Source organism: Mauremys reevesii, linkage group 3, assembly GCF_016161935.1.
Source record: "Mauremys reevesii isolate NIE-2019 linkage group 3, ASM1616193v1, whole genome shotgun sequence".
Lineage (NCBI taxonomy): Eukaryota > Metazoa > Chordata > Testudines > Geoemydidae > Mauremys > Mauremys reevesii.
This window is the reverse complement of record NC_052625.1, coordinates 170,715,528-170,735,826: the sequence shown is the minus strand read 5'-3', so window position 1 is coordinate 170,735,826 and position 20,299 is coordinate 170,715,528.

The following is a 20,299-nucleotide window of genomic DNA, read 5'->3' as shown; positions in this document are numbered from 1 at the left end:
AACCGATTTAAAGAGCCATTAAAATCAATATAAGGGGCCTCTTAGTGTGGACAGGTGTGGCATTAAATCGGTTTAACGCTCCTAAAACCGGTTTAAACGCGTAGTGTAGACCAGGCCATAGACTCAAAGTTCTCAGTCTTTAGAGTCCAGTTTTATAGGAATTTATTCCTATGTCAGTTCATGGGAGTTGCTTCATTTTGCTGTTGCTAAATCAATCAGCAGGTGGCTGGCTCCATGTTATTAGATGTTTTGTTTTTCCTTCCTTTGAGGTGTGGTGGGTGGATTCCAGTTTGCCCTCCGGGGGTCATCTGATTGATCCCACTTGACACCTTCTTCAGCCGACACTGAATTCTTCAGGCTGGTGACTCCCTAACCATTCATTCACATACATTCTCTATCTTAATCACATCTATTTCACTGTCTCTTTACTTTTTGGGGTGTTACCAATTTATGTGAGACTCCCTGTCTTTTAACAAGCAAAGATAAAGTGAGATGAAAACTTACAGAGGGTGGGGGTCTCTATCTATACACTATAACAGCTACTGTTTTGGCTTACTTAGAGTTAATTAATGTTAGCAAGTTTTATACAAAGTATTTCTTTGAGCTTAACAAGTTTTATACCAAGTATCTCTCTGAGCAGGCTTTACACAGACACAGCTGGTGGCTTGCAGGTTAGAGGCTAAATGTTGGGAATCACAAATTTACTTCTAACATAATCCTTAAGTTATAAAGTATCAATTAACAATAAATCAATAAATCATTTTTCATATAAACCATGTTTAATATAAACCTTCTTTAATATCCCTACATTGGCACTCTCAGTCGGGTCCCGCCAGAACCAGCATCGTTACAGTTCCTCATAGACTTTAAGGCCAGGCGGGACCATTGGAATCATCTAGTCTGAGCTCCTTCACCTGGCAGGCCAAAGAACCTCACCCATCCCCTCCTGTAATAAACCCATAACCTTCCCGGGCCTTTCTGGCTTGGGGCAAACCAAGCAGTACTTGGTGTTGTTATAAATTGATCTCATCAGGTTCCTTGGGCTAGATACCTCAATAATTCCCAGGCTTGAGAAGCTCCTTGTAGAGGTATCAGCTACAACACCTTTCCTGGGTCCTAGTGCCACCCCATACAGCCTCTCCTTGCACTCCTGGGGGATGAGTGTGCCCTGAGCTAGGTGCAGCATGTATGTGTGTGGCCCCAGGGGCAGACCAGGGAACTATTTGTGACTCAGGCCTTGGCTACACTTGAGAGTTACAGTGCTGTTGGTGGCTTTATAGTGCTGTAACTCACTCCCTGTCCACACTGGCAAGGCACCTACAGCGCTGTATCTCCGTGGCTACAGCGCTGCTTGTACTCCACCTCCCCAAGAGGAATAAAGAGTATAGCGCTGCTGCAGCAGCGCTGGGGCGCCAGTGTAAACAGGGAATAATCTTAGTAAGCTGTGATTGACCTCTGGAAGCTTCCCATAATCCTTTTAAGTGAATGTTCCACTCTTTGTTTTGTTGTGAACTCCGGGCTCCCGGAGCTGCTTATCAAAAAAACAAACACAGCTACTGTTTGCTGTGAATGAGCAGAGGCAGGGTGGCTCCCTTTGGAACGCCCACAGCTAGTGTTTGCTTGAAGAGAGGGGGAGGGAGGGGGCTTGAGGAGATAAGCAGCACGGTGGGCGGGCGGGCGAGAGGCGGGGGCGTCCGTTTCAGAGCGGCTGCTTATCTGGTCTGTGAGGGAAAAAAACAGTTGCTGTTTGATTTCAGTGAGTGAGAGAGGGGTGGGGGAGGGGATCGGAACTTGCAAAGCAGGGTGCTGACACAGTGTTGGCTCCAAAAATCCACTCACTCTCTCCCCCACGCTCCCTGTCACACTGCACCCCACCCCCCCTTTTGAAAAGCACGTTGCAACCACTTGATCGCTGGGATAGCTGCCCATAATGCACCGCTCCCAATGCCGCTGCTGATGCTGCAAATGCGGTCACGACAGTGCGCTGGTAGCAGTGGCGGCTCCAGGCCCCAGCATGCCAAGCACGTGCTTGGGGCGGCATGCCGCGGGGGGCGCTCTGCCGGTCGCCGGGAGGGCGGCAGGCAGGGTGCCTTCGGCGGCATGCCTGCGGAGGGTCCACTGGTCCTGCGGCTTCGGTGGACCTCCCGCAGGCGTGCCTGCGGAGGGTCTGCTGGTCCCGCGGCTCCACCGAAGCTGCGGGACCAGCAGACCCTCCGCAGGCACGCCTGCGGGAGGTCCACCGGAGCTGCAGGACCGGCGATCGGCAGAGCACCCTCCGCAGCATGACGCTGTGCTTGGGGCAGCGAAATGTCTAGAGCCGCCCCTGGCTGGTAGCTGTCAGTGTGGACAGACTGCAGCACTTTCCCTACTCAGCTGTACGAAGACAGGTTTAACTCCCAGCGCTGTACAGCTGCAAGTGTAGCCATACCCTCAGAGTCACAATTTGGTTCTTGTTTCTGCATTGCTCCTACGGTGAAACAAGCTTTTTAACACCACCTGAATCTTGACAACCCTAGAGCTTTAGGGTGACCAGATGTCCTGATTTTATAGGGACAGTCCCAATTTTTGGGTCTTTTTCTTATATTGGCACCTATTACCCCCCATCTCCGTCCCGATTGTTCACACTTTCTATCTGGTCACCCTATACAACTTCCACCATTGCTGGGCTAGTGTTGAATTACAGATACTAGTGTAGATGCAACCCAGGTGTATCTTAGGGCTAGGCACTCAGCAATGAACTGCAAAAATAACCCATCTGTGTGCAATTAAGTTTATTACACCATGAGCCTGATCTTGTTCCACTGAAATCAAGGACAAAACTTCTACTGACCTCAGTGGGTATGGGGTAGTTCTTATGAGCGTAGTGGATGCAAAGAGGTGATCATATTAACATAGTAAGCAGAGAATAAGCAACTAAAACCCAGGGAGTTATAGGTGACTTTTTTTAAGTGGACTCACAATAATAATAAAAAAGCCAGCTTTCTACACTCTTCAGTAGGCAATGGGAATTTAGAGACTGTAATTAAATGGTGAATGAGGCTGGGAATAAAGATAATAAATGTATATTGTATTCCAATTTTTAAATGTATATTATTTGAAATGCTTTCTTGATCCAGCACTTCCAAAGGGGAACTCTATTACAGCTGTAAGAGTTTATAGGGTTAGTAACCATAAGTTATTACTGTATTTCTGCAGGGGGTTTTAGAGCAGTCTAATTAGCTTCACATACAGTAACTCATATCTTATTTGACCTTCAGGTTTTAATTTCATTCTAATTAGAATCACTTATCTTCATGTCTTTCAAAAAGAGACTAAAATTATTCTGAGCTTCTTCACTTTAATACCTTCAAAGCTTATCAGCCACAGGGCTTGTAAGGAACTGCATCTATCAGCTTGCCTGTTCTCTCTGTGCTTTCTCATCTCTGGTGAGATTGATATTCCACTAGCGCAGCTCTCCTTCTGCAGCACTACAAGTTACTCCTTAAAAAACAACTTTACAATGTTAATTATAACACATTTTATTTATTTTAAAGACTAATAGTTGGGTTTATATGAGTGTAAAGATCAGATATACTTAGTCTCCCACAGCTGTCAGGGACTGCGGGGACAGTGCACTCAGCCTCAAGAGGGAATGAGAACCTCTTTATATTTGCAAGTGAATCCTCTGGCCAATGCCCCTAACGGTGTTGAAGAGCTCAGGAATGAGCTAATCTGCATCTCATCACTGGAGGGAAGGCCATCATAACTCCACACCTTCTGAGAAAGGAGAGAGTAAAAATGGGAGGGAAAGAGGCTTCAAAGTGGTTCAATGGACTCCTGGGTGGTGGGGGATGCAGACAAACTATGTCTGTCATTGCATACGACAGCAATAATGCATCCTGAAGAGCAGCAATGAAAATGAATCTGAAAGATACTGAGATACCTACAAGGACCGCACCAGCACTCGCTGCTCGCTTTCCACTGAACTGTCAATTGCATAAGGGGTTGTCACAAAGCCACTCAATCTGATTTTTTAAAATTTTAAGGTGAGGTAATAAATATAACTAAGGGTATTTGTTACCTTTCCAAAAAAATAAAAATGATCAGCAGCATAAGTCTGGAGCCCATGTAGTACATACATTCAGCAGCATAATATAATATGCATTAGACTACTCCAAAGGTCTGAACATCAAAAACCTAACTACCAGCAATTTCCATCAAAGGTATTACCCACATTTATACAGTGACAGAACTGCAAAAAGAACAAAAGAAATTAAAAATGTAAACTACCAAGAACTAAAAAAATTATAGCCAAGAAAGAGGAGGGGTAAAATGCATGTCTCCACATACCACCTGTATCCATTAAATTGCACATCCAAAATTTCTCATTTATAAAGAACGGTAGAAAATTTACCAATTCTGATAAATCATTTGGGTGTGGGATTGAGGAGGGAGATGAAAAATAATAAGAAAATAGGTTAATTCATTTAGGATCTAATTCAAAATCTCCTGAAGTCAATGGAAAGACTCTCATTGACTTAAATGGGCATTGGATCAGGATTTTATTGTACATTCTCTCTCCCTTCCCTCCTTCTTGCTCCATGCCCATTGTTTACTTACATTAAAGGACATTTGAAGGGGAACATGTAGAGAACATTAACATCAGTGGGGTTGTATTGCTGTAATTGACCCCATGTCTAGACTGGGAAAACGGATGATGTTTTGACATGGGTTAGTAAACATATTTTAATTAAAAGATTACAAACAGGACTTTCCACCCAGTGTAACTAGGACAAGTCATCATCGAAAATCTGTGAATTTGTTGTCATAAACCTTAGGGATAAGCCGCAGAACCTGATTCTATTCCCACAGATCTGATGGAAGTCAGGAATAACTCCACTGAAGTCAATGGAGCTACATCAGTGGAAGTGAAATCAGTAAAAGGCTCATTATCATGTATCCCTCCTGCTATGTAGCATTGGCAGCAACAAGTGCCAAATTCAGGTTCCTTTTAACATTACAAAACAAAACTGTCTCAACCCCCCCGCCAGAAATCTTGGAAAACTAAACACCACCCCAGAGTGCCTCTAAGAGGGAATACTTTCCCACTTGCAAGCACTGAGTCCGTGCATGACAAAAGAAAACTTACTAAAAATAGAAGATGTAGCAGGGTGCTGGTGCAAAAGCACCTAACTAGCCCCTGCCCAGTGAGTTCCAATCAAGGGAAGCAGATTGGGGCTGATGGAAAAGGCCTGATGGACGGCCTGAAGATTGGCAACTCCTGCTGGCCTGACAAACCAACGGCTATAAAGGCTGGGAGGGAGCCAGAAGGTGGGGGGCAGCCAGAGAGAAGTCAGTCAGGGAGGGAACTAGAGGCCTCCTAGTTGAAGGCTGACTCTGCCTGTAAAAGAGGTTGAATAATCCTGTAAAGCTTGTAAATAGATAGACACTGGTGGTGGGATAACTGTTGGTAAATAAAGACAGGTGTTGCACAACCCTAAAGCCTCTCTCAGCATTATTGGGGCAGCAAGCGGGCCTCAGAAAGAGGGGTGGGTTGTGAACCCTGTTACAGAAGGAAACACTGTGTTAATTTGGGAAAACACTGAACTCAAAAGTAAGTAAACAATAATAAAGTAACAATAAGTAAAACACCTACCCCACATTATCTTGGGCAGTATCCTTTGCCTCAGTTTCCCATCTTCTGTGTGAATGTCCCCTTAACACACCACTTCCCTTTTCCCTCCGCAGCACGCCACTCACGGTTTGTTGTCTAAGGTCATTAAAATCCCAGAATTCAAGAGTGCATTCACAGGGTGGTGGAGTGTCAAGCAACTGCCTCTACCGCTCACTGCTCGTGCTGCCTGTTACAATGCCATATTCTGAGGTTCCACCACGTAGTCCAGCTCTTAGTGATTTCAGCAGATAGTGGGGAACCTCACTGCCACAGCAGCCCCTGCGATGTCTTTCACTGCAACACTGTCCCAACAGCAAGTCTAAGGGTATGTCTTCACTGGGAACTTCAAAGCTCTGCGTGCAAGCTCTGGGAGAGAGCTCTGGTATTCCATCTCCACGAGGGGATTAGCTCTGAGTGCTGTGAGCGCGGCTCCCAGAGCCTGTCTACACTAGAGCTTTAAAGTGCTCAGACTTGCTGCGCTCAGGGGGGTGATTTTTCTGAGCCAGCAAGTTAGAATGCTATAAATGTAAGTGTAGACAAGCCCTAAGGTTCAGACCCCAGACCTGGTCATCAGTGATTTCACCTCTAGTTATACCTGAGCAGAAGCCAAAAGTCTAAATTGACTCTGATCAGCTCTTTCTTTAAAGACTGGAAGGGGAGTGTAGACAAATGGGGCAAGGATGGTACGCAAATCGAGTTTACACTGCCAGGAAGGAACACCCAGTGCTTACTTTATGCCAGCTGGCACCTCTAGGCTTGGCATTTCATAGCCCCAGCACCTCTGGGCTTGCTGCATCAGTTATGAATGTAAAAAAAGAAAATGGTTGAGCTCTGGTACCTAAGTGCTTGGGCCCCAGCACCTCTTTCATTACAAATTAAGCACTGGGGATATCTATCTCTCTGACTTTCAATTGGATTTGCATGACTACCACATGCTTAGTGAGTGAGGTTACATTTAAAATGACCTCCTCAAGTAGAGCATATTAAGTGTGAAGCTCTATTGCCCTTAGTCATACCATAAGTGTAACAACATTTCATTACCCCTACATCCACAACTAAATTAAATTTTAAGCCAAATCAGCCAAAATTGATCATTTTAACAAAGCAGGTACATCTGTTGATCACCTAGGTAAAGTAGGTGTGTTTATGCAAATATGGTCTGCTCCTGTGGTCATTTCCCCCAATTCACCAACAGATAACAGGGAAGAGCTCATTCAGCTCCTGATTACAGCTACAAATGTATTTTTCCATTGTTGTCAATTTGCTTCCTGTCTGATCCTGTTTATCCAGAGAATGATTCTACTGTAACAGATATGGTTACAACCTTTGAGACATTGATAGCATCACTCATAACAATACTTATCCAGTTTGGTTTTACATTATTCCATTAAGCAATGGTTATTTTAGAAGAGAGATTGCTCGATAGGAGATAAACATGATATGGTTAGATACTTTAATTATGGCTAGATATAGAAAGTAATACAGTATGAATGGAAATAAATTAAAATAGTACCTCTTGCAGGGGCTGGAGAACAGGAATTAAAAGTGTATGACTGTACGAAGTTGAAATGATTCAAGGAAATCTTAATTATAGTGCACTGTCTTTGATACATACTTCTTTTTTGTTTTTAATTGTCTCTTTAAAGACAGAGAGATGTCAGATAGGAAAGGAGCAGGAGAGGGAGAAGATAAAAGATTTATATTTTAAGCACAACTTGACACAATATAGGAACACTCACCACACCACTAAAATCTATTGTCCAATGTAGGCCCTACTGCTGCCAAAACTGATTTAATTTATTTCAGTAAAGACCCCTCATGAAATCATAATATTTGAACAGACAAATTACAGAAAGGGAAAGCTTTTAACCCTGCTTCCTCATTAACCTCATCTCCAAAAAGGAAGAAACAATTTCCCAGCCTCCCAGAGAGAAAATCTGTAGTTTCAGACCCTGCAATGCCCAAAAGTAATGGGGTAAAATTGAACATTGCCCTCATTCTCCCATCACAATCACATTCCCCTCTTGCCAAGCAGCTTTAAATGGTGTTCCCGCTGCTGATAAATTGGCCTCTTATCATTCCACCCCTCCATCTTGTAATCTAAAGCAACATTTGACACAATTTTACCAGCTGTTAATGCTTTAGAAACACATTTTAAGTCTTTGACCATAAAATAGATTTATTGATTCAAAGGATGAATTTTTAGAATCAAATGTGTAAAAATCTGGAGGAAGCAGTCAAATCCAATCAGATACTGTGTAGCTCTAAGACTCTTTATTGGTATCTTGAGAGAAGACAATATTGTACTTTATGTAGGTCACCAGGGGAAGCTCCCGCTATGCTTCATAAGCACCAAAACCATGAATCTGGTTCTCTTAGTAACTTGACTCCCATTGATTTCTCCACTGAATCCAGCCACAATCCACCCAGCGTAGCAATTTTCTAGAAGAATGTATTACTGCTCTTAAAACACAGTTATTTCATTACAGCATCAGTACAGACATTAATCTGGAAAGTTTAAAATTTCTGCTCTAAATCTTTTCTCACATGCCATTTTTTCTTACTTTGAATTAACCAGTGTTACCATGCACCCTGACTTTATCAACCAGTGCAATTTCTGTTAATTTCCCAGTACTTTCATTTGAATATGTCTCTCCAGATAAATACTCACTGTACTTAACATTTTCTCTAGTGTTTTACTATCAATATTCCTCTCAGCATGGCTTAAATTCTCATAGACTATTTTCCAGTGGGGCTGAAAATATGTACCAGAGCTCCACTTTGGACAGCTCTGGCTGAAGCCCTGCCTCTCAGGGAGGAACCAGGGTTTCTAATGCATTACTGGACTCACTGTGCTTCACCTTTACTACTATTTCCCTTGCAAATTATTGCCAATTTAATCTCAGAACAATCATCAGTTCTCAAAAATCTTTGCCCAATACTTACCTCTAATTTTTCCCACCAGTACAAGTCAACATCCAGCCATGGGTTACTTCTAATAAACCTCCTTTTATACTAAATCCTATCTACAATACTTTTGTTTATGCATCATTACCAAAAATGCTTGCATCTTTTGATAACTCTAAGTGTCCCTCAGGACAAAATGTTTATTAGGATTTTAAAACAAAAACAAACAAAAAACCCTACAAAGCTCTAATTTTCTGAGATGTTGCTTTCTTTGGTATGTTTGCTCTTACTTATTTTCCTCTTAGACAGCAGTTTCTCTTTTCTTTACGTAATTTTTTTATCCTAGAAAAAATTTTTGCAAAATTTTTACATAAAGTTTAGAATTCCCAGGATACCCCATTTCCCTCTCAGTTTACAACTCTTAGAATTGCAGCACAGATATTTTCAGAGATTAGAAATTTATGGAAAACTCTTTTTTTCACCTTTTAAGTGTCCTCTTTTGTTGCTGCTTCTTTCATAGAACTCTAATTGAATTCAATAGAAAATCTATGGGCAGAGTGGTGACAATATTGGACTGATGCATTATGGGTAAACTTGGATTTCTTGGGACATATTAGAAATGGGGACAAATTTTAGACTAGGCAAAGTTTTAGTTATGTGTGTGAATCTGCAGAAAATTTCAATTAGCAAAGAAAAACTTGACCATAAAATTTAGAAAGAGGAAAGCTGAAATTGACTAGGATAATCAACATAGTTGTATATTGGTTTTTGGCTCATTATTTCATTTTGAAATGTTAACAGATGACTTTTCCACTGAATTATATAGAGAAAAGGTGTGTCAAGGGTCTTACCCAAGAAGGGATAGAGAGCATTGCTGACAATCCTGGCAGAGTATCATGGGACAGCTCTGCCCTGAGCACCCTTCAGAGACAGAACAGGCGCATACCTGCATCAGTTTTCTCAGGAACTACACACAGGCTTTCTTGTCTTAATAATACCCCTCTTTGGAGCCAGTTTATTACCAAAATATAGTTTAAATAATCCACAATAAAAGTTCCAAACATAGTCCATTTCTCACACCCAGAGTATATAGTCCTTAAAACTCCACATCCTCTGGTCCAGTGGTGGGCAACCTGGGGCGCGTGGCCTGCCAGACAGTTTGTTTACTGTTCCCGGCCAATGGGAACTGTGGGAAGCAGCGCTGGCTGCAGGGATTTGCTGCCTGCCACTTCCCGCAGCTCCCATTGGCCGGGAACAGCAAACTGCGGCCACTGGGAGCTGCTGGCGGCTGTGCAAATGTAAACAAACTGTCTGGCGGCCAGCCAGCAGATTACCTTGGTGGGCCACATGCAGCCCACAGGCCGCAGGTTGCTCACCACTGCTCTAGTCCATGAACATAGCATATACCACCCTCCTGCATCTTCCACCACACCTAGGCTCTTCTTCAGTCCTCTCCTGTCCCTTTTAAAGGACAGCCACCGCAGCCCTTCCAGCTGGACTGCAAACTCGCTCTTACCAATAGGCTCTCCCCACAGCCTCTCATCTGTGAGTTCATCCTCACCAGGGGAGCATCCCTCACTCCCTCTGGTCGTCAGACCTCTCTACCCCTCTGGCACCAGCATGGAGCATCAGCAGGTAATCCCCTCTGCTGATCCCCTTTCTTTAGCCCTACCCATCTTAGAAATCAGCAGGCAACTCCCTTTGCTGCTCTTTGGTCTTCAACCTCTCCCCAGAACCATCTACAACTTCCTTCAGAGACTTCCTACAGACTCCTTTTCATTTCAAAAGGGCAGAGTTTGGGATATTAAAGGAATTAGATAAAGAAGCCAGCTGGACTGAAGACCTCAAGGACTTAAATGTGCAGGAAGTTTTGAATTTCTTCAAATCAGCTATACAAAAACTATATGAAATTTGCATCTCAAGCAAGGGAAAAAAACTTGTAGGGAAAGGCTCCAGACCCAGCTGGATGAATAACCACCCCCAAGAGGTTATTAGGAGTAGGCAGAGAGCCTGTTTGGAATGGAAAAAAAGGGTCAGTCAGCAAAGAAAGCTGCATTGTGGAGATTAGGAAATATAAGAATAAAGTGAGAATTGCTAAAAGTCAAGGAGAATTAGCTCTTGCCAAGGAAATTAAAATAAATAATAGGTTTTTTAGTTATATAAATAAAAAGAAAAGACAGAAGGATGAGGCTGGGCTGCTATTGCAGCAGAGATGGAAAGGAGATTAAAGATAATCTAGGTATGGCCCAAAAATAAATGACTATTTTGTCTCTGTTTTCAATAATGAAAATGATGTGGAGCATGTGCATGAAGGCAGTCCAGCTGATGAAATGAGTGTCTAGAAATGGAAATTATCACATCTGTGGTGGAAGAAAAACTTAAAGAGTTTAAAGCGCTCAAACTGGGGGGACTGGATAATTTCCAGTGCAGACTACTGAATGAACTGACACATGAGATTGCTAGTCCAATAGCAAGGATTTTTAATGAATCTATCTTTTGGGAGTAGTATGATATGAATGGAGAATGGCTAATGTTGTACCGACATGTAAGAAACAGGAAAAAAGAGTGATCCAGGTAGTGACAGACCTGTTAGTCTTGCAAGATTTTGCAGTAGTAATGCAAGGTTTTAGAACAAATTGCATCAAAAAGAATAATTAAATGCATAAAAGTAATTGGTAAAGAGAATGTAATGCAATATGGGTTTACCAAATGTAGATCATGCCAGACTGACCTGATCTCCTTCTTTGAGAAAAAAACTGATTTTTTAGATAAGGCAGGTGCAGCAGATCTAATATATTTGGACTTCAGTAAAGCATTTGACACAGTACCACCTGGAGAATTATTAGTTAAATTAGGGGAGGTGGGGATTAGTACAAGCACTGTACGATAGGTAAGGATTTGGATAAAGGGGAGAAGGCAATGGGTTGTGCTGAAAGGTGAATTATTGGACTGGAGCAAGGTTATTAGTGGAGTGCCTCAAGAATCCGTCCTGGTATCAATCAAATTCAATATTTTTATTAATGACCTTGGTACAAAAAGTAGGAGTGTGCTAATTAAATTTGCTGATGATACAAAATTGGGAAGCATCATCAAGCCTGAGGAGGATTGGAATATTATACAGAAAGATTTGGATGACCTTGAAGACAGGAGTGACAGAAATGGGTGAAATTCAATAGTACAAAGTGCAAGATCATGCACTTAGGTTCTAATAATAAGAATTTCTGCAACAAGCTAGGGGCTCATCAATAGGAAGCAACAGAGGAGGAGTGTGGGTTGATCACATGGTGTCTATGAGCCATCAATGTGATGTGTCTGTGAAAAAGGCATATGTGATCCTAGGATGTATTAGACAAGGCATTTTCAATAGAGTAGTATTAATGCCATTGTACAAGGCACTGGTAAGACCTCATTTGGAATACTGTGTACAATTTCGGTCACCCATATTCAAGAATTTTGAATTTAAACTAGAAGAGGTGCAGAAAAGAGCTACTAGAATGACATGGGGAATGGAGAGCCTATCTTATGAGAGGAGATTCTAAGACTTGGCTTGTTTGGTTTAAGCAAAAGAATGAGAGGGGATATGACTCCTCTCTATAAATACATTAGAAGGGTAAATACCAGGGAGGGTGAAGACCAATTTAAGCTATTTAAGATAAAGGACAATGTTGGCAGAAGAGCAAATGGATATAAACTGGCCACGAACAAATTCAGGTAGGAAATTAGGTTTCTGCTCATCAGAGGGATGAGGTTCTGGAACAGCCTCTCAATAGGAGTTGTGAGGGAAAACAATCTAATTAATTTTAAGATAGAACTGGACAAATTGATGGGTGCAATTGTATGATGGTTTGCTTGTGAAGGTAGGGGGCAAGGCTCAAGAGCCCTGGGCTCACTTCCAGTTTATGTCTTATGTTCCTAAAGCTCATGCTTCAGGGTTTCAGCCAGCCAACTACTGGGATCAGGAAGGGATTCTCTCTCCTCACCCCATATATTCTGGGCGGGTTTTTTATCTCCTTTCTCTGAAGCATCAGGATGGCCATGGCTGGAAATGGGACACTAGGCAGGGTGGGCCAGGGCTCTGAGGTGGCACTGAGCATTTTTTCTCTCAGGTGCTTGGCTGGCTGGTTCTTGCTCCCATGTTCAGGGTTTAGCTGATCACTGTATGTGAGATTGGGAAGGATTTTTACCCAACGTCAGATTGGCAGTGACCTTGTGAGCTTTTCACCTTCCTCTGAAATGTGTGAGTGCAGGTTACTTACCAGGATTATCAATATACATCTCACTTAATCATTTCCTTGCCATTATCAAGGACACAGGCACCTCCTATTCTCTGCCTGTGGCATGTAACAGTTTAGTCTCCTGTGGGTTGTAATATTTTGGTCTCATTTTGCTATCAGGTTTAGTGTGCGGGTGCTGGGTGGTGTTGGTGGCCTGTGAGAGGAGGTTAGACTGGATGATCTAGTGGTCCCTTCTGGTCTTAAACTCTATGACTCCTGATCTCTGGCAGTTCCAATCTCTCCCCTCTAAGGGCCAAGGCCCATATGTCCTCTTTGAAGCTCAGTTGGCAGTCAGCTGACCACTCACAGGTGCACTAGCCTCTTCTCTCTTAAAGGGTCATTGTCACCCTTATTGTTTTCTTAATCTGTGTGACCCAGAAATATTATGCTATCGTAATTTTGGCAGATCGGTAATATAGCATGTTCTGACAATGAAGAAACAGTGACCAGATGACCCTGGGTAGATGGTGCTGATGGAAAGTGTTTAGAAAAGTTGATGCCAGCAGTGAAGAAAAGGTTGGAGGAGCTGGTGTGATAGGTTGGAAAAAATACAATAAATAATCTTCAGGACAAGTAAGGCTTTTGTCCAAGCTTTGTTCTTGTACTAGTTTGAGATTTTTCCTGAAAAAAAAAATCACCTGTGCCAGCAAATCTCCAATTCCTTGGAATAGTGAAAACTTCCTGGATTAGCAATCCTTTTCCAACTTTCCTAGGAAACCCTACAATAGCTGTCTTTATAACTGCCATGGACTCTCTGCTGCTGTTTCCTGTTTTCTAGCTGCTCCATCACTTCCTTGTTTCTCACCAACTATAAACATCACACCTCTCTGTGATGTCTTCATCAATCCCCTGGAGTCTGGATTTAGTCCAGTTGCTAAGTAACCAAATCAGCTCATGTTATTTTCTGCAATTTCTCCCCTTATTTAAATATAAACATAGGTGAATCAACAGAATTCTTATAATATCAGAGGTGACTGTCTCAAAAGCAGTGAGGCTCAATTAGATATGTCCCAGGGGCATTCACCATAGACCTCATTCTCAGAAGGCTGGTCAGAAAAACAGGGTGACTACCTATCAGCAGTCAGTCTGATTTTAATGTAATCCTACAGTCTTCTCTGACCCAGCAAAACCAAAGGCTCTTGCACTAACACAGGGATCGTCAACCTTTGGCATGTGGCTCACCAGGGTAAGGACCCTGGCGGGCCGGGACGGCTTGTTTACCTGCCGCATCCGCAGGTTCAGCCAATCGTGGCTCCCACTGGCCACAGTTCACCACTTCAGACCAATGGGGGCTGCAGGAAGCGGCGCGGGACGAGGGATGTGCTGGCCACTGCTTCCCGCAGCCCCCATTGGCCTGGAGCAGCGAACTGCAGCCAGGGGGAGCTGCGATCGGCCGAACCTGCAGATGCAGCAGGTAAACAAACCCGCCTGTCAAAGGTTGCCGATCCCTGCACTAACAGACCTATTGACTCAGCATTCCCCACTATAAGCAATGAGCACTCAGGGAAACTGTAGTCCCAAAATGCTTTAGGATTTGATCAAATGTGATGGGTACCAGGAGAAGCCACAAGAGTGGGAGGTTGAACAGTGAAGGTTGACACAAATGTGATGGCCATCCAGGGACTTGGGGAGTAGTGGTTGAAAGAGGGTCAGAGTCTTTCCATACCTTCTCCAATACAGTCAAATTCCTAAATTCCTTCAGCATACCTTAGGAGCTTCATACTGTTGTCAAGTGCTGAGGAATGTTGTTGCTGCTGCAGCACTGTTACTGTTCTTGGAGCACTGATGTCAGCTGCACTAGCAGACAGTGCAGCATGTTAATTCAGCAGACCTAAATGTTATTCAGAAGAAAGGCCACGGGATCAGTTCAACGGCAAAGGCACTTGGCCAGGTTTATTGTTGACAAAGCACAGTATCCGTGCCCGATAGAGGCTACAGGTACACTAACACATGTATGCCTGTGACAACAATACCAGTTCAGTCAGCACACCAGGATGCTGGTTCCCTAAGCTGGCCAACAGTGTCCCTTCTATGACGTCTCCTTTTATACATTGATACAAACAAGTTACACTCCTTATGTGATTAGTTACCAATCCTACATCTTGCATCTGCTAATTCAAACAAAACATCCTTATCCATTATCCTGTCATCCCATCCTTATCTTACAAAAGGTCGGTGTGCTCCTGTACCAGGTCTTACATAGTTACTTGGGAACTCTGGGTGTTCTTGTACCATCCTCTCTGGTCAGGAATGTGCTTATTTGTTTAGCCAATACCTAGTGTGATGTTATTTTGCCAAAGCCAGGCCTACCCTGGTTCACAGACTTTGCTTCACACTGTTAGTTATGCCTAGGGCTCCAGTAAGCCTACACATGCTCACTGCTATGGTATTGGATCAAAAGTAAGAAGGGGAAAGAGGAGGAGGAGGAGAGCCAAGAAGAGGCTGGAGCAGCAGTCACTGAAGTCAGGAAACTGATCAAAGTGAGGACAGGGGCAAAAGGCTATTCCTCAGTTCCAGAATACCGTGGAACTCCTAAAGTGAGCAGAAAGCCTTCAGAGGGATCCCCATTCCTGTAGGGCTTTGGAGTGGAGCCCGGAGCTGGAGCGCGGAGCAGCTCTGGAGCAGTGGAGCTGCAGGTTTTTGCCTGGAGCTGGAGCAGAGCCGGAGCATAGCTCCAAAGCCCTGCATTCCTGAAAACTTTTGTAAGTCTATAGTAAGATTGCTACACTCCTGCAGACAACAGAAAGTCCACTGGAGGCCATCTCATTTCTGAGAACTTTAGGAGATTTGCAGAAGCAAAGTATTTCTTCCATGGAGCGGGGGACTCCTGGAGGTTAGACCCACACCTGCAGAGTTTAAATGGCTCACAGAAGGAGAAGACATGTGATTGAACCTCAATGGAAGAACAGTCACTAAGGCCACGTCTACGCTACCTGCTGGATTGGCGGGTAGTAATCGATCTATCAGGGATCGATTTATCATGTCTCGTCTAGATGCAATAAATCGATCCCCGAATTGATGCCCATACTCTACCGCAGCAGGAGGAGTAAGCGGAGTCGATGGGGGAGCCGCGGCAGTTGACTCGCCGCCTTGAGGACGGCCAGGTAAGTCGAACTAAGATACTTCGACTTCAGCTAGGTGAATAGCGTAGCTGAAGTTGCATATCTTAGATTAATCCCCCCACCCCCAGTGTAGACCAGCCCTAAGTCTCAGAGCACTTGCTCCTTTGCAGTTAGGAGCTCCAGGCTGATTCCTTCCTCCAGCATGACCAAAATTTCTGTATTTTCTGATTCCTTAGGGCTATCCAGTATCCCCTGCTCACCTGCCCCAACCTAGCTCTCATGTGGATTTTAGGAGGGACACTATATCTAAGACAAAGGATTGGCAAATATTATAAGGAATCAGGCAGATTTCCTAATGCTGATTGGAGCCCTCTTAATAATTTCTCAAATTCCAACAGACTATTCTTATGCTCCCAAATTGAAAATGAATGACTTATTAAATTTGCTTTTCTACATCTCAGGCATTGTTCTACATCTTGCCAAGATTTTTCAAATACATTTTATTTGAAGACTCTCAGACAAATTGTTTTGTAGCTAGGAGTTGGCAAAAAGGTATTAGAATTTCAAACATGAACGTGATTATCACTTATTTTTTTCTATGTCCTATCTCTCAAAAATGACTTTTCTGAAGAATGTCAAATTTAGTCAAAATATTGTTAGGTGGTCATAGAACACACATGCCAAATTTGAAGCTGAAAGGACTTTTATTGGGGTACAAAGAGTGCCAAAATTATCCTTAAAATGGAAAGGATGTCTCAACACTAACTATGGTGTTGGCAACAGTCATTCTATAATAAGAACATTTATTCGGTAAAAGTTTTGATCCATTTGGATTAAAATGCTGGACACACAAAAGATTAAAGTTACTGTCCCAAACAACTAACATTCTTGTGCTAGAACAAATATAATTACCAAAAGAGGCACGTTGTTATAATTCCCACAAATGTATAACTAGGGTAAAAAGGCTGAAGACAAGCGAAAAATACTGTAATAGCTGGCACCAAGTCAAACCTCTTAATTATTGTCTACAATCAAGAAGGAAGGGAATTGGCACATGTGTCACTCCAGCAAGTCAACAATTAGTAGCAGCCACAAACATATTCATTCAACAACTATCAAAGGGAAAAAAAGGAAAGCATAAAGCATATTATCCTATAAACAATACCAATTTGCCTGCTTATATTCAAATGTCAAACATATTATTCACTCGGGTCCCTCACAGTTCTGCCAAGATTATAACAAAGATACAATTAAGAAATAGCCTGTTCCGGATAATTTAAAAGATAGCATACAATGTGTGCAAGAATATTATATTCCCGCTTTCATCACAGTTATTGGATGAAGCATAAAACTATAAGGCAGGGATCCGCAACTTTTGGCACGCGGTCTGTCAGGGAAATCCGTTGGTGGGCCAGTTTGTTTTCCTGCCATGTCCGCAAGTTCGGTCGATCGCGGCTCCCACTGGCCGCGGTTCACCGTTCCAGGCCAATGGGGCGGCAGGAAGTGGAAGCCAGCACATCCCTCAGCCCGCACCATTTCCCGCAGCCCCCATTGGCCTGGAGCAGCGAACTGCAGCCAGTGAGAGCCACGATCAGCCGAAACTGCAGACGCGGCAGGTAAACAAACCAGCCCGGCCTGCCGGTGATTTTCCCTGATGGGCCTGTGGAACATGGGTTGCAACCAAGGTCCTGTAGTGGCATGGTTATGATTATGCTGTCTGTGTGCATGTATCATTTTAGGTGATATCCCAGACAAGTTGGTATTAGCTCTGCTTAGCCTGCTTGATGGCCAATTAGGACCATCAGCTACACAATTTGATGGAGAGAGAAGGCAGGGCACGCCTGACTCAGCAGCGAAGTAGGGACTGGCCCATGTGACAGACTCCTCATTTTTTGTGTTTTTTTCCAGTGGGGACAAAGAGGTTCTTTCTTACTTGCTGGAAAAGCCTATATATCATCATCATCTCATCTCCATCTTCTCTTCTGCTTCTTACTTCTGGAGGGAGGGACTTTGCTCTGCAGCTGAGCAAAAGGACTTCCCAGCGGGGATGTACTCAGAGACTTGATTTGAACTGCAGCATTACTGTATGTAATTGATTCCATTTAACCAATTGTACCTCTCATTTCTACCTTTTTCTTTGTAAATAAACCTTTAGATTTTAGATTCTAAAGGTTGGCAAAACAGTGTTTTTGTGGTAAGATCTGGGTCTGGGACTTGGTCCTTTGGGATCAAGAGAACTTTTTTCTTTTATTGGGTGTTGGTTTTCATAACCATTTATATCCAGGACGACAGCACTGCTGTGCTGGGGATGCTGGTGTTCAGTGTCTAAATTGTGTGTGTGTGTGTGACTTGTGGGGTGAGTGTGAAGTCCTTTTTGTTTTGCTGGTTTGGTTTGGTGGTTTGGAGGTGAAAAAAAAAAAGCTAGGGCTGTGGCCTGCCCTGTTTTGAGCAATTGTTCTGATTTGGCACTCTCTGTTGGTCCCCAGAGAACAGATCAGATCATCACATGCCTCATCTCCATCTCTCTCTTCTTGTCTTCTTCTTCTCTACCTACTCCTGAGGAGACTTTGCTCTGCTGAGCTCTGCACATGACCCATCATCCCAGATGGATGTCCCCAGAGGACTTGCATCACTGCTGCAAGCCTGAACTAAGAACTTTGCCATTACTGTATGTAATTGATTCAATTAACCAATTCTACTCTCTCTCTCTACCTTTTTTTTTTTATGAAAAAACCTTTTAGATTTTAGATTTCTAAAGGATTGCAACAGTGTGATTTGTGTAAGATCTGATGTGTATATTGACCTGGGTCTGGGGCTTGGTCCCTTGGGATCGAAGAGAACCTTTTCTTTATTGGGGTGTTGGTTTTCATAACCATTCATCCCCAGGACGAGTGCACTGGGGTGATGGTGGGAGACTGGGAGATTGTCTAAGGAAATTGTGTGTGGTGGTGGTGGGGTGGGCCAGTGGGGTGAACCGTTGTTTTTTTTTCTGGTTGGTTTGGTTAGGTAGAAAGGAAGAAGCACCCCTGCCTGTTTGCTGGATGTGTCCTGAATTGCTGAATTGTGGGGGCACTCTCTCCCCATGCCAAAGTCGCCGATTCCTGCTATAAAGGGGTATTTGTTTATTTGGTTATGATGGGGAAGTTTGACGAGAAAAGGTTTGATTTTAGCAGCTTCTCAAAAAGTTTTGCATTATATGTAGCTTACTGTGACACCCTGCACCCCATGTTTACCCCTGTTCTATGATTTTGATATATTTTGTGCAAAACTATGCTTTGAGGTATTCAAAAAAAATGCATAATCTAAGAACATCAAAACCATTTTCTCAAAGACATAGGCACACTGGCACATCAGCTAGGGTGATAAGGGAACTACTGACTCATGACCCAGCAAAGACTTTTTCAAATAAAAGGGTAGAAGGGAGAAAAAAGGCTCTGGGCCATCTCTCCCCCCATCTCTCTCTGGCAGCTCATTGCTGAAAGACAAAGATTTCTGGGTGAGGGAAACCTTTTTTTTTTTTTTTTTATTTTTAGCTTAGTAGGAATTAAATTACGGTTTTATCTTTTTATTCTCTTTGTAACCAACTCTAACTTTTATGTTTTTTTACTGTTTGGGGAATCACTACTCAGGTTAACAAAGGCTCGTGCATAATCATTTCCTTTGATGAAATGATGGGTTATTAATGAAGATGTACATTTTTGGCTTGCAGGGTCACCTATATATGTAGTTCATGAGTGACTGGGACAGCATTCGTGTACTAGCTCTTTTCACTAGCAAAGCAATGTAAAGGCAACAATCCAGACTGTATCCTGGGGGATGTCACACTTACGTACAAGAGATCATGACTCGATCACATTTATAATGTGCAAGCAGAATAAAATCCAGACCAATAATAGATATACTTGGTGTTTTAATAGGGCCAACTGAACAAAGCTGAAAACAAATATGAGCCAAATCAGCTGACAGGAAGAATTTAATCAGAAAAATATGAATGATAATTGGGAAATGTTTAAGAACACTTTACTAGAAGCTCAAAAATCCTAAAGCCCAGAATCAAGGAAGAAGGTTGTGCTGGTTAAAAAACTGACCTGGTTTAGAGGGAAAGAGAAGGCAGGTGTAAAAAACAAAAAACATATATATAACAAATGGAAGAAAGGAGAAGCTGATAATAATTAAATCAGAAGTTATTAACTATAGAAATTGATAAGGGAAGCCAAGGAACACAAGGAGAAATCAGTGGCCAGAAGCGTTAAGGAAAATAAGGAATTTTTTTAATATTAAAATAAAAAAGAATCCTGACAATGATATTCATCCCTTACTCGATGGAAATAGTAGAATTAGTGTTCAATAATTTCTGTTCTGCATTTGGGGAAAAACTGATGATATAGTCTCATCATATGGTG